The following is a 14,708-nucleotide window of genomic DNA, read 5'->3' as shown; positions in this document are numbered from 1 at the left end:
TTTTCTAGGGAAAAGCTCAAATGGAGCAATAGTAAGGCTAGATCCTGTATCTAGTAGAGCATCAACATGTAAAGAAAATTGTGGCATATTTTTGAGTTGCGCACATACCATTGGAATAGGTCCACTAGTATCTATGGCATTGACCTTGAATGTTCGTGCTTTTTGTGTTCTGATCTGGTTGACTGGAATTGTAGAAGGAGGCCCTCCTTGAGAAGTAGAAGGCATTTCTTGTAATTCCCTAAGGATACCAGTTGTATTTTTTGCAAGATCTTTCTGGTTAGATAGAATTCTTTTGTACACTTTGCATAAGGACTTGATTTCTTGTTGCATTTGGAAAAATGCATTGACCATTTCTTCTCCTGTATTTCGAGTAGCATTTGTTGTAGATTGTAGCAGCTGAGATGCAGTCCTTGGCTGATGTAGACTTTCCAATTTATGTGGTATGAACATATTTGCCTGAGTCTTTGTTTCTGGAGCTAAAGTTCCTGGTTTAGGCAAATCATAAGGATTAGAGAAAATTTATTTTCTTATTTTTTCCTTAGTCCTTTTGGTTTTGGAAGACGTTGTCTCAGTATCATAGGTATCAGATGATTCAGAGAAATCATCTATCTTTTGTTTGCCTTTGAGATCTTTTGGATAGGCAGTAAAAGCTAAAGCCAATAATTTTGGTTTTCTTCCTCCTGAGAAATAAGACTTATGCGCATTGACTGGATGAAAATTGTGTGGCATAATTGTGTCTTCATCCGTGACTTTTGTTGCATCAGAAACAGTGTCTCTGTCACCTTCTTCCTCTTGATCTTCTATTTCTTCTTCCTCAGCAGTATGCCAAGAGTTAGAAGAGTCTATAGTAGCAGAGTTTTCTAAGCTGTAAGATTCTGTTTCATCATTGTCATACTCATTGTCAGAATCATTATTAGTGCCAGTGTCATACTCACTATCATAGGAGTATTCAGTGTCAGAGTAGCTGCCATACGAGTAACAGCTGTCATAGTCAATGTGATGTTGCATCATATTGACTTTGGCTGCATTTGCTTTTGCCTGTTCTTTCTTTTTTGGGCATTTGTTTGCCAAATGGGACGAACTTCCACAAATAAAGCATTTCAATTCCTTTTTCTTTGTTTCATCGGTATGTTCTTGTGTATACTGTGATTTTCCTTTTGAAGATTTGTAGAATTTTCTTGAGTTTCTTGAGTATCTTGAATACTTTAGATTTCTACCATCTTGTTTGTTGAAAAAAGACTTACTATGAGAATAGTTTCTGTGATACCTGGGGAGATGATGATGTCTATGGTGATGATGTCTAAACTTTGGTATGTTGTCACATGAGCATTTGTCACATCCGAATTCCATGTCGAATTTGTGTGTTTGCTTGCATATAGATTGAGGAAACCTTTGGTTGAGCTGTGTCATCTTCTGATGCTGACAAACTTCTTTGACAGTTTGTTCTATAGTCTATATTATCTGGCCAACACTATCTGTGAAATCTCTGTTTTCATTTTTCATTTTCTGTTTACAGTAGAATGGAATAGGTTCTGGAAAAGAACACACAAGATGTTCTTTCATGGTGTTATCATGGGCTCCTAAGCCTTCATACAATAAATCCCTCATATATATCAAGTATTCTTTATATAAGCGAGGGTCGCAAAGCTTAGATTTGAAAAATGCTTCACGAGCTTCTAGAACATCATCAAGTTTGTTTCCTACTAGTTCTCCTAGTAGTAACTCAAAGAATATCTGAACAGGGTCTGGACTTTGTGCTATTGCAGCTTTTACCTGTGGATGTATTGATGTCCACCAATGCTTAATCCCACCAACAAAGCCATGTGTAATTGCATTTAGGATGTCAATCCTGCTAGTTTGGGGTTTGTCTACTATTTTCTGTCCTGCATATGCATACATCATGTAAATTAGAAGTTTTATTTCTTCAGGTGTTTTCCCATCTATGGACCGTATAGGGAAGTTTCCAACTTTCTCTGGAACACCAATTTTAGTGTAAAATTTGGTATGAGATGCTTTGGATGTAGATCCAGCTGTAGTTGCATTCAAAGAAGCAGTTTGCATAGTAGAATGATGTGCATTTATCTGTGCTCTGAGAATACTAGTGGGAGATTTAGACCTGTGAGGATTGATGGGTGTGAATTCTTCTTCAATCACACTGTCACCATCTTCGTCTGAAGATGTGAGGGTGTAGGCTATTCTTTCCTCAAAGTGAGCCTGATCCCTAGCATACCATGCTGGTGTTTCAATAGTGGGTAGATCCGGTGGTGTCTGTTGAATACTTTCACCCATATATCTAGAGTCCAATCTGTTATGAACATTCCTTGTAAGGTCTTCATCATCTTGTTGTTCAAAATCGATGCATAGTGGCATATTTTCAAGAACAAGATTTTCTTCCCGAACTCTTCTAATCAAAGTGCACAGCGGCACAATGGAAACAACGAATGACAGCAGAAGTAACAGATATGAACATATGAGAGCTCAGATGAAATGATCTATGCAGATAAACCAGTATGCAGTGGTGCAAGTATAAAGGGGAAGAGTCAATACAAAAAGATATGAAAACTTGGTATTGCTTGAGACTTGCTCTGAAGAAATGCTGAGATTGCTTCTATTGCATGTAGCACTTATCGCTTATGTTACAAGAGTTACAAATGAGGACCTTTTATAGGCGAATGGAGATGAGCATATGGTTTCCCGCTGAGAGGTTGAGTGGAGAGGGAATCAATAAAGTTACATTGGGGCCTTTAGGCGGGAACAAATAAATGGCTTTTGAAAAAGTAAAAGGAATATTGTACAACATGTATGTTGGTTGTGTCAAGGTGATTTTCGGGAAAGTAGGTCTGCTACAGTGTTATAGATTCCCGGTACATGCTCAAAGCTGACGTCAAGTGCATCAAAAAGAGTGACCACCTAAGAAGTCTTTTGTTCCCTATTTCATTAGGTGCCTTTTTGGTTAAGTAGCCAGGTACATGCTTTAAGTCTGTTCTGATGGTGAAAGGAACAAATTCTACAAAGAACCGAAAAGCCTTTATGGCTTTAATCATGGCAAGGATTTCTCTTTGATATGAAGGATAATTTTTCTAAGTGGGAGAGAAAATCCCTGAAGCATATCTGCATGGGTGAAGTGTGATTGGTTCTTTTTCTTCTTCACAAAGACATGCGCCCCACCCGGCATCAGATGCATCCGTATACAGAATTAATGGATGTCCGGAGGGCAATCTTAAGGGTGGAAGATTGTTGATTAGCTGCTTGATATGTTGTACAGCTATAGTGTGAATGGGATCCCAGTGGAACTTGTCTTTCCGTAGTAAGGGATATAAGTCCTTTGTATATTTTGCAATGTTGGGTGCCGAGTAATTAACCCAATTTAAGCAACCTAAAAATTGTTGTAATTGTTTTACTGATGTGAGAGTATCTGGCATATCTACAAGCTTTTTCAAGACATGGTGTTGAAGTCTGATCTGTCCCTGTGAAATTTCTATGCCAAGAAAATCAATAGTAGATTGAAACATGAGGGACTTGGTTGGTGATAATACCATGCTGGCGGCTTCGACTGCATTGGCAACCTAGGATAGATGATCTAGATGATCTTCAATAGTTTCAGAAAATATTAGAATATCATCTATGTATGTGAGACAAAAATGGAAATTCCCAAAAATTGCATCAGACCACTCCTAGAATTTCGTGAGTGCTACATTAATGGCAAAGGGAAGGACTGTCCATTGGTAGTGTCCATGGGGGACACATAAGACTGTCTTATATCTGTCTTCCTGTTTGAGGGGTAGTTGCCAAAATCCAGATTTAAGATCAAACTTGCTAAACACATTAGCCTTTTTTATCCTTTTTAGCAATAGATCTTTGAGTGGGATAGGATGTCCATGGCCGATGAGGTATTTGTTCAATGGTTTGTAATTTATGACCATTCTCTTCTTGCCATGTTTCTACTCGGAGTGCTTGTTGACATAGAAAGCCTGACACGCCCAAGGGGAATTTGTAGGCTCAATCAATCCTTTTTCCAGGAGAGATTGTATCTCTTCTTTACAGAGCATTAAATCCTCTTCCTTCATGCCTTGATGTACTGCCTTGGTAGGAATTGCATTTGGTTGTATGGGTAGAGAAATTGCATATCTCTGTCGTTTCTCCTTGTACATCATTGGATCTTCATGCATGAACTGTTCTAGCCTGTGTTTCATGTGTGTGATCTGTTCGCCATGCTTTTTCATTTCTTTCTGTAGCCAAGATTCTCTGGCAATTGCTTTGTCAGGACCAATTGTCTCTGTGATTGAGTAGATTGTTCTACCAATCTAAGGGAGCAGTTGGAGTTCTGCTGTACGATGGTTGTAGGTGATACCAAATTTGGTTGACCAAAAGATGTATGGGACCAGATGCTGTAGGATATCCGTGCCAATGAGAAGATCATATCTCATTTGCCGCATAAGCTGGATTTCTATAGGTACTTTGATTTTATCAAAGTGAAGATAAGCCTGGGCTACATGGATAAGTGTAATCTTTTTATTGTTAGAGAGTTCTACTATAATAGGTGTGGAAACCTTTATACATTTTCTAGGGAAAATCTCAAATGGAGCAATAGTAAGGCTAGATCCTGTATCTAGTAGAGCATCAACATGTAAAGAAAATTGTGGCATATTTTTGAGTTGCGCACATACCATTGGAATAGGTCCACCAGTATCTATGGCATTGACCTTGAATGTTCGTGCTTTTTGTGTTCTGATCTGGTTGACTGGAATTGTAGAAGGAGGCCCTCCTTGAGAAGTAGAAGGCATTTCTTGTAATTCCCTAAGGATACCAGTTGTATTTTTTGCAAGATCTTTCTGGTTAGATAGAATTCTTCTGTACACTTTGCATAAGGACTTGATTTCTTGTTGCATTTGGAAAAATGCATTGACTATTTCTTCTCCTGTATTTCGAGTAGCATTTGTTGTAGATTGTAGCAGCTGAGATGCAGTCCTTGGCTGATGTAGACTTTCCAATTTATGTGGTATGAACATATTTGCCTGAGTCTTTGTTTCTGGAGCTAAAGTTCCTGGTTTAGGCAAATCATAAGGATTAGAGAAAATTTATTTTCTTATTTTTTCCTTAGTCCTTTTGGTTTTGGAAGACGTTGTCTCAGTATCATAGGTATCAGATGATTCAGAGAAATCATCTATCTTTTGTTTGCCTTTGAGATCTTTTGGATAGGCAGTAAAAGCTAAAGCCAATAATTTTGGTTTTCTTCCTCCTGAGAAATAAGACTTATGCGCATTGACTGGATGAAAATTGTGTGGCATAATTGTGTCTTCATCCGTGACTTTTGTTGCATCAGAAACAGTGTCTCTGTCACCTTCTTCCTCTTGATCTTCTATTTCTTCTTCCTCAGCAGTATGCCAAGAGTTAGAAGAGTCTATAGTAGCAGAAGTTTCTAAGCTGTAAGATTCTGTTTCATCATTGTCATACTCATTGTCAGAATCATTATTAGTGCCAGTGTCATACTCACTATCATAGGAGTATTCAGTGTCAGAGTAGCTGCCATACGAGTAACAGCTGTCATAGTCAATGTGATGTTGCATCATATTGACTTTGGCTGCATTTGCTTTTGCCTGTTCTTTCTTTTTTGGGCATTTGTTTGCCAAATGGGACGAACTTCCACAAATAAAGCATTTCAATTCCTTTTTCTTTGTTTCATCGGTATGTTCTTGTGTATACTGTGATTTTCCTTTTGAAGATTTGTAGAATTTTCTTGAGTTTCTTGAGTATCTTGAATACTTTAGATTTCTACCATCTTGTTTGTTGAAAAAAGACTTACTATGAGAATAGTTTCTGTGATACCTGGGGAGATGATGATGTCTATGGTGATGATGTCTAAACTTTGGTATGTTGTCACATGAGCATTTGTCACATCCGAATTCCATGTCGAATTTGTGTGTTTGCTTGCATATAGATTGAGGAAACCTTTGGTTGAGCTGTGTCATCTTCTGATGCTGACAAACTTCTTTGACAGTTTGTTCTATAGTCTATATTATCTGGCCAACACTATCTGTGAAATCTCTGTTTTCATTTTTCATTTTCTATTTACAGTAGAATGGAATAGGTTCTGGAAAAGAACACACAAGATGTTCTTTCATGGTGTTATCATGGGCTCCTAAGCCTTCATACAATAAATCCCTCATATATATCAAGTATTCTTTATATAAGCGAGGGTCGCAAAGCTTAGATTTGAAAAATGCTTCACGAGCTTCTAGAACATCATCAAGTTTGTTTCCTACTAGTTCTCCTAGTAGTAACTCAAAGAATATCTGAACAGGGTCTGGACTTTGTGCTATTGCAGCTTTTACCTGTGGATGTATTGATGTCCACCAATGCTTAATCCCACCAACAAAGCCATGTGTAATTGCATTTAGGATGTCAATCCTGCTAGTTTGGGGTTTGTCTACTATTTTCTGTCCTGCATATGCATACATCATGTAAATTAGAAGTTTTATTTCTTCAGGTGTTTTCCCATCTATGGACCGTATAGGGAAGTTTCCAACTTTCTCTGGAACACCAATTTTAGTGTAAAATTTGGTATGAGATGCTTTGGATGTAGATCCAGCTGTAGTTGCATTCAAAGAAGCAGTTTGCATAGTAGAATGATGTGCATTTATCTGTGCTCTGAGAATACTAGTGGGAGATTTAGACCTGTGAGGATTGATGGGTGTGAATTCTTCTTCAATCACACTGTCACCATCTTCGTCTGAAGATGTGAGGGTGTAGGCTATTCTTTCCTCAAAGTGAGCCTGATCCCTAGCATACCATGCTGGTGTTTCAATAGTGGGTAGATCCGGTGGTGTCTGTTGAATACTTTCACCCATATATCTAGAGTCCAATCTGTTATGAACATTCCTTGTAAGGTCTTCATCATCTTGTTGTTCAGAATCGATGCATAGTGGCATATTTTCAAGAACAAGATTTTCTTCCCGAACTCTTCTGATCTTTTCGAGGTCAAGATCAATATCATCAAAGGCTAATTTATAATCTTAATCTGACCAGTCAGGAAACATCAATTCCAAGAATTCGAATAGTTCTACTGTTGTAGAGCCTGGTTATACTGTCTTTTGAAACAGTGAGGGTTCTGTGGGGGTCAGAGACCATGTACCAGTGGGTTGACAATATATGTCTTGGATTTTTTGTAAAAGATCTTCAGAAGTATCTTCATCTTGTAGATTTTCATAACAGAACAAATCATTTTCATCAAATGTAGTGGCTGTAGGACTTTCAGTAGAAGAAGTATGAGTAGAAGTACCTTCACCTGTAGGTATAATCTCTTTTTCTTTCACTTTGCTAGAGATGTGCATGTTCAATGAGCCAGTTGCTGGTGAAGAAAAATGTGAGGTCCATCCTTTGTGAAGCCTTTTGTTGGAGAAAGTAGACCAATCTGTAGCCATGCTTGGCGTATGTACTACTGCGGAAGACACATTAGTAGCTTGCTTCACAATAATATTTTTATGTGTCTACTGACATAAGACAAGTAATTGGTCTGCAGTTTGCTGAAGAGAGTCCATTTTATCCAATGTCCTGAAAGGGCCAAATGTGTCCAATTGACTGCCTGGAGTTCTGGTGTCCAAGAATGACCATTTTGAGGACGTAAATACAGAGCAGCTTTATAGTTGTTTTCTTCATACTCAAAAGTCTGGATGACATTGAGAACAGATGAGGAAGCTGTTTCTATAAGCTTTTGACAATGCTGGCAAACTCCATGGATGACTTGATCATGAGAGCAAGGCTGTGTATGGAATTTTAGAAGATTGGTTCTCTGAGAAGGAGAAACCTTTAGTTGTGGTTGAACCACTGCCTTTGGCTGTTCTGGAGTGTTCTGTCTCTGTGGAAGGAGCAATGTTTTTCCTTTTTTATTTTGGACTTTGATCATTTTTGGAGGAAGCAATTCTTTTTTCCTAATAGAGCTAATATCAAGGTTCCATTCTGTAGGTAATTCTATTTCTGACCAGTTAACACAGTCAGGTAAGAACCGTTGAGTAACTTCATCAGATTTCATAATAATAGTCTGTCCTTTATCTATTGAAGAATTGACTCCTTCAATCACCCTAGGTATAGCTAGAGACATACAACGAAATACCATTCTGTATTGGATGGATAAATGTGCAGAGGATGCTTTCATTTGTAATCCTACAGCTCTAATGTGTAACATTAGAAGATCTGAAAGATAAGGATCATCAACTGCTATGACATAATTAGGTCTGAGTTCAAAGAATATTGGACCATTAGACAGAAGTGATACTGTAGCTCCTACTATCATGTCTTGTAATTCTAAATGTCTAGTGTCTAAGACTACTGCCATACAAGAAGCATTTAATCCTTTACGAAATAGAGGAATAATACATATGGCAATATAGCCGAGATATAGATATGGGTATTCTTTTTTGTTTTGTTGTTTTTGGATTTTGGGATAAACTAGTGATAGCAAATTCACATGCTGATCTTCTGAAAGAGAGTCCCCAATGGTTAAAATACCTTGGTCTTTGATGAACATGGTAGATGCCTTGAACTTGAAAATTCCATTTTCCCCATAGATTTGAGATGCACCTATTTCTGGAAGAATCCATTTTGAGCTTCATCAATGATGATTGTTGAATTACTAAGAGACTTGTAGCATTCTGAGAGATGCTTGGAACCAACTTTATTTTGGGAAGCCTCCCCTCTTGCTAGTGCCATTGACCATTCAGCCACTCTAAGTCTCTTGTAAACTTGACCCATGAGACTATGGCAAAGTGGAGGACTCTTATGAATCTAACCCATGAGTCTAGGTGGATACTCCCGTGAACTTGGTCCATGAGGCAATGACTAGGTGGAGGCCCATAAGATTATGCCTAGGCAAATACTTATCTTTTTTTGATATTTAAGTTTTAGCAACTATCCTATCAAAGGTGGACCCTAATCTCTAACCTTTTGGTCCTTGCATTACACATGTGAACACCAAGTTAAGACAATTTTCTCCAAGTTCTCAATTCTCGTGGAGCTATGCAATTATGGAAACTTTCTTATCTTCAAAAATCTTAAGTTCTATATTGTAGGTTGCTATAGTAGAAGTGGGTTGCTTCTAGTCTATTTACTATGTAGTGACAATTTGGAAGCTACTTGGTGGTCTGATATGATTGTGAAATCATTGTTTACCTTTGACTCTTTAGTTTTGGATGTGAAATATAGTCATAGAATTTACATGTCTAAGGAATTATATATGCAGTAGATGCAAACTATTTTTTGAAAATATTCCTCATCTTTTTTAAAAGTGTCTTTATTCAAGGAGGCTATGGAAATGAGTCATTTGTGGATAGGCTTTTAGGGTTAATATATTTCCAAAAGTGCCACATTAGAATCTATTCTTACAAGTCCTATAAGCTCTAATGACTTTTGCATGATGATCAAATTTCATATTCAAAAGTAAAACTATATTTAAAGGTCATCATGTAAATTCAATCATCATTCCTAAGCTTATTTCTCAATGAAGATGTATTAAGAAGTTGACAAAGTGTTGTACTATTTAATGCCTTTTGTAGATGTACCCATTTGCATTTTCAAACATCTCAACTATTGATCATGTATATATACCCAAAAGTTTGATGTATCACCTTAATTTCCAAAAAATTGTAAAAGATGGTGCTTAACACATGACCAATGTCAAAAAGATCATCAATCAATATCAATTTCCATCATAAATGTGTACTAGTACAAGGGGTACTTGCCTAGCCTTGGCCATTGGCCTTTACCCGAATAGTTTGGAGCCAATTGCCTTCAAGCTTCTCAAATTATATCCTATGGGAGGTGGGATTGTCTCGCTTTATATTGAGGTTTTTTTCCCATGACCTTTAGAGCCAAGAGTTTCCTTAAATGCTCCTAACAAGGTACCCTCTAGTCTAAAATAGACTATAATTGGAGATTCTTTGGACTGACAACCAAAGCTCTCATGATTCTGGGGACTTTCCTAGTAATAATTAGTTTCCCTGGCAAATTAAGGTCTGCTTGGATGGCTTCTTTGATTGTTATTGTGCATTTTTGGATGAGGCTTATGGTAAAGAGGCTTAAGTCCTCCCCCTTTTGCTCCCCCTTTATAGTGTTGCACAAACATACACACAAGACCACAATATTTCTGATCTTGTGGGCAAGAAAGCTCCCGTCTTGGTGCAAAAAATTAGGTTAAGCTAATTAAATTGAAAGGAGTAAAGCCAAAAGACATGAAAAGAGATGCACGGGATGAGGTGGATGAGCTTGCATGCTCTACCATTATGTTGACTCTTTGAAAATTGGTTTACGTTAATGTAAAGGATACTAGATGGTGGTTTGGAAGAAGTTATGTGACTTTTATAAGAAGAAACGTATTGCATCATGGGTTTACTAGTTATTGAAACTCATTGGTCTTTGTATGGAAGAAGGTACATCTATGTCCAAACCATTTGAATGAGTTCAATCCTATCTTTAGCCAATTTTCTACTCAAAAGAGAGCTTTTGAGTATTCAGTCAAGGCTACTGTTTTGTTTGTGTTCTTGCCTAAAAGTTGGGATACATTCAAGACCGCAAGCAATAACTCAGCACTTGTTGGTGGATTGACTAGTGCTAATGTGGATAGTAGCTTACTTATAGAAGAGTTGAATAGAAACAATAATGCATGTTCTAAGGGCTCTAGTAACTTACAACTAAAGGTAGGTTAAATACAAGGGGGAAACCCTGTGATAGAAGAAACTCAAGAAGCAAGTCTCGTATAAGGAAAGATGTGGAATGCTCTTATTGCAACAAGAAGGGTTATATCAAGAACGACTTCTTAAATGGAAAAACAAGAATAAATTCAAGCAAAAGAGTGATGAAGGTAGCAAGAAAGAGGGAAAAATGAAGGCTAAAATTGAAGAAGCAAACAACATATGCAATAATAATGATAAGAAAGAAGAAAAACCAAATGCTAAAATCAAAGTGTATTAGCACTGAATGTATGGAAAAAAAAATGAAATGCCACATAAGAAGAGTCTTGAGGAAATCCAAGCCATTAGAATTAGTGCATGCTATTGTATGTGGGCCTATGCCTACAATTTCATTAGCATCTTATTTTGTTATACTCATTGATGATGCTACTAGAAAAGTATGGGCTTATCCTATTTGTAAGAAGAGTGATGTATTTGATGCATTGCAAAAGTTCTTAGCTTATACGTAGAATTAGTCAAGCAATAATTTTAATGATGGTAAGAAGCATATTTCTCATGTATTCTGGACCTTTTGTGAGATGTATTGTATCAAGAGGGGGAGTAACAACTCCTAAAACTAGGCTCAAAATGATGGCTAAAGATGAATAAAACCATACAAGAAAGACTTTGGAGTATGTTGTCTAATGTAGGTATCACTTATGGTTTTTGGGTTGAAGCTATTAAGATAGTTGTTCACTTAATTAATTGGTCACCTAGCAAGCCATTGGATAGAAGATTACTGAAGAAGTGTGTGTTTGGCAAGAAATCCTCTTATGATCACTTTCACGGATGTTTGCTTGTGAGACTTATATGCATATATCAAAGGATAAGTAGAACCAACCTAATTTTAAGTCAAGAAAATGCATTTTCTTAAAATGAGATGGGGTACCACCTTTGGAATTTTGAAGCTAAGGAGAAAGTTTATAGTCGTGGCATTATCTTCAATGAGGAGAAGATGTATAAACATCCCATCAACACAATTGAGATACAGAGGGTAGTATTCCAAGAGGATGGACAACGACCATCTAAGTAGTATGTATGATCTCTCCCACATGATGCATGGCTTGGACAACTAGGAAATGTTAAGGTAGATGTACCACAGCCAGGTGGACAGCTTGACATACAATAGGATAGATAGTTGGGATAGCTAGGTGCTCAGATTGAAAGTGTTCGATGACTTCTACAACATGCTCTATATCCACTCAAAATGGATAGAATGGTTTCTTATTACCTCAGAAAAAGCACTCAACAAGGCTGAACTAAACCTTGGGAAGCTCCTTGACAATAGTAAGCTCGAACAAGCTAGGAGAAGGAAAGACTCAATGCATACCTCGGGAGGAAGAAACAATGGCTACCATGAGAGTTGAAGCTTTGAATTTGGGCTGAACCAAAGTATGAGAAAGCTCCCCGAATGCCAGCTCTAATAGTTGAAAGGTAGAGCCCAAGTGGAAGCACACCAACATAATTAAGAGCAAAGCACGAGCTATGGCAAATGGAGCAAGAGAGCAAGAGAGCAAGAGAGCAAGAGAGAGAGAGAGAGAGAGACACCGTATGTGGGAGCTCCAACAGTCAAAATGTGTGACCGGTCTTTCTTTATTCAATAGTCACTGAAAGAATAAATAATAAAGCAACCGTAATGGGCTATATAGGTGTGCGGTCATGGTGTGTGTAGTAAATATAGGGTAGCGTAGGCACATGCACATTTACCCCAATACACTTCACCTCAATGTGCTTTTTCTTTCCGTGAAAGACATGATTCCATGCCAATTGCACGTGCCTATGCTGCCCTATATTTACTATACACACCGTGACCACACACCTATATAACCCATTACTGTCACTTTATTCTTTATACTTTCAATGACTATTGAATAAAGAAAGGCCATTCATACATTTTGATTGGTTGGAGCTCCCACATACTCTCTCTCTCTCTCTCTCTCTCTCTCTCTCTCTCTCTCTCTCTCTCTCTCTCTCTCTCTCTCTCTCTCTCTCTCTCTCTCTCTCTCTCTCTCTCTCTCTCTCTCTCTCTCTCTCTCTCTCTCTCTCTCTCTCTCTCTCTCTCTCTCTCTCTCTCTCTCTCTCTCTCTCTCTCTCTCTCTCTCTCTCGTGCTCCATCTGCCATAGCTCTTACTTTCATTTGTGTGCTTCCACTTGGGCTCTACCTTTCAACTGGCATTAGAGCTAGCATTCGAGGACCTTCTTCATCCTTTGGTTCAGCTCAAATTCAAAGCTTCAGCTCAAGGTTTCATTGTGGCCATTGTTTATTCCTCCCAAAGTATTCATTGAGTCTTCCCTTCTCCCAGCTTATTCAAGCTTACTGTCAAGGAGCTTCCCAAGGTTTAGTTGAGCCTTGTTGAGCACTTTTTGAGCTAATAAGAAACCATTATATTCATTTTGAGTGGATATAGAGCATGTTGCAGAAGTCATCGACAACTGTGGTAGCTTGACAACGCTTTTATATTTTGGCCATAACTTTTGCATATGATATCGGATTCAAGTGTTTTATAGCTAAAATGAAGATGTGACAAGAGCTACCAATCTAAGCACTCATAAAGTCGACTCTATGTAGTTTTTAGTTCTTTCTTTTACATAGAACAAAACCATTCTAGTTTAGACAATAAACAATAAGTTCCATAATGCATGTTTGATGCTTCTGGGATGTTATTTTGGTGCTCTGATAATATGGTTATGCTTTGGGATGCTATTTGGATTGTTTAAAGCTTGATTAGCTTAGTTTTACAAAGGTTTATTACTATCATAATAGTTTGGACCGCAAGCGTGCAACATTGAGCTTCATGCTTTGAAAGTCTATTGTGCCTACATAGTATTTCAAGTATGCTACATGTATGCGGTGATGTCTAGCATTGATATATGAGCCAAGATATGGTTATGACATACTTTGGAACTTGGATTTGAGCTACATTTGATGTACTTGGCTTTGTTCAATCACTTTTGAGCTTTGCTTACTCACTTATGGGTATGGAAGCTTTGTTAGACTCTTATACTCTTGAATGTATTTGTGATGTGCTTGGGCTTCCTGGATGCTTTGATGTATATGTCTTTAGCTTTACTTGCTCACTTTACATTTTGAATTTTCTTCCAGTGGGAGACACTTGTACTTACTTGGCAGAGCTTGGTTTTTTGAGACAGTGGGACTCTTGGTTCATGTATATGCTCTATTGTATACTATTGTGCATAGTTACCTCTGCTTGTGGACTAATTGATTCCATATGCTTTGGACACTAGCACTTACCTCTGTCAACAATTTTTCATTGATGTATATGCTTATGGGACTTATGGTTTATTGACACTCTGAGTTCATGATAGCCTTTGGTATTGGTGGTATATGCTTAGTCACTACTAGTTGCATCTTTGTATCATGGTTGCTCCTTGGATATCCTTGGTAGTGGGATATTTCTATTTCAGCACTGTTGCAATTATAGTTTTTAGCATTGTCACATCGTACTTTGGATGTCTATTGTTTGCAATTGGTGGATAGCTCTTTACTTTGGTATTCCCTCCTTTTTTGCCCTTGTTTCGGCTAAGTTTTAAGAGCTAATTTGCAGTCATTTACAATAGCCCATTCTTTTGGCTTCTTCATTGGCATATTGTCATTATGGCTGGTTCTTTGAATGCTAGCTCTATTTTCAATATTAAAAAGTCTGATGGCACAAATTTTCCCTATTGGAACACAATTATGGTAGGTATTGGTTCAAAACAAGTAAGCTAGGTCATTGAAAACCAAGAGTGTAAAGCCCGAAGACATGGATTAGAATGATTGGGATGAGTTGGATGAGTTATATAAATCCATCCTTATATTGTCATTGTCTAAATAGGTTTACTTCAATGTCGTTCACCTAAGGATAATGCCTAGCAATTATGGAAAAAGATATGCAATCTTTAGACAAGCAAGGTCTTGCATCACAAATGTATTAGTTGAAATAGCTTATGGACCTTTGCATGAAGGAAGGGCCTAGTGTGTCCAGA

Source organism: Lygodium microphyllum, chromosome 18 (assembly GCF_053477565.2).
Source record: "Lygodium microphyllum isolate KBCC chromosome 18, Lygodium_microphyllum_v1.1.10, whole genome shotgun sequence".
In the NCBI taxonomy this organism is placed as follows: domain Eukaryota; kingdom Viridiplantae; phylum Streptophyta; class Polypodiopsida; order Schizaeales; family Lygodiaceae; genus Lygodium; species Lygodium microphyllum.
Note: the sequence above shows the minus strand (reverse complement) of the source record.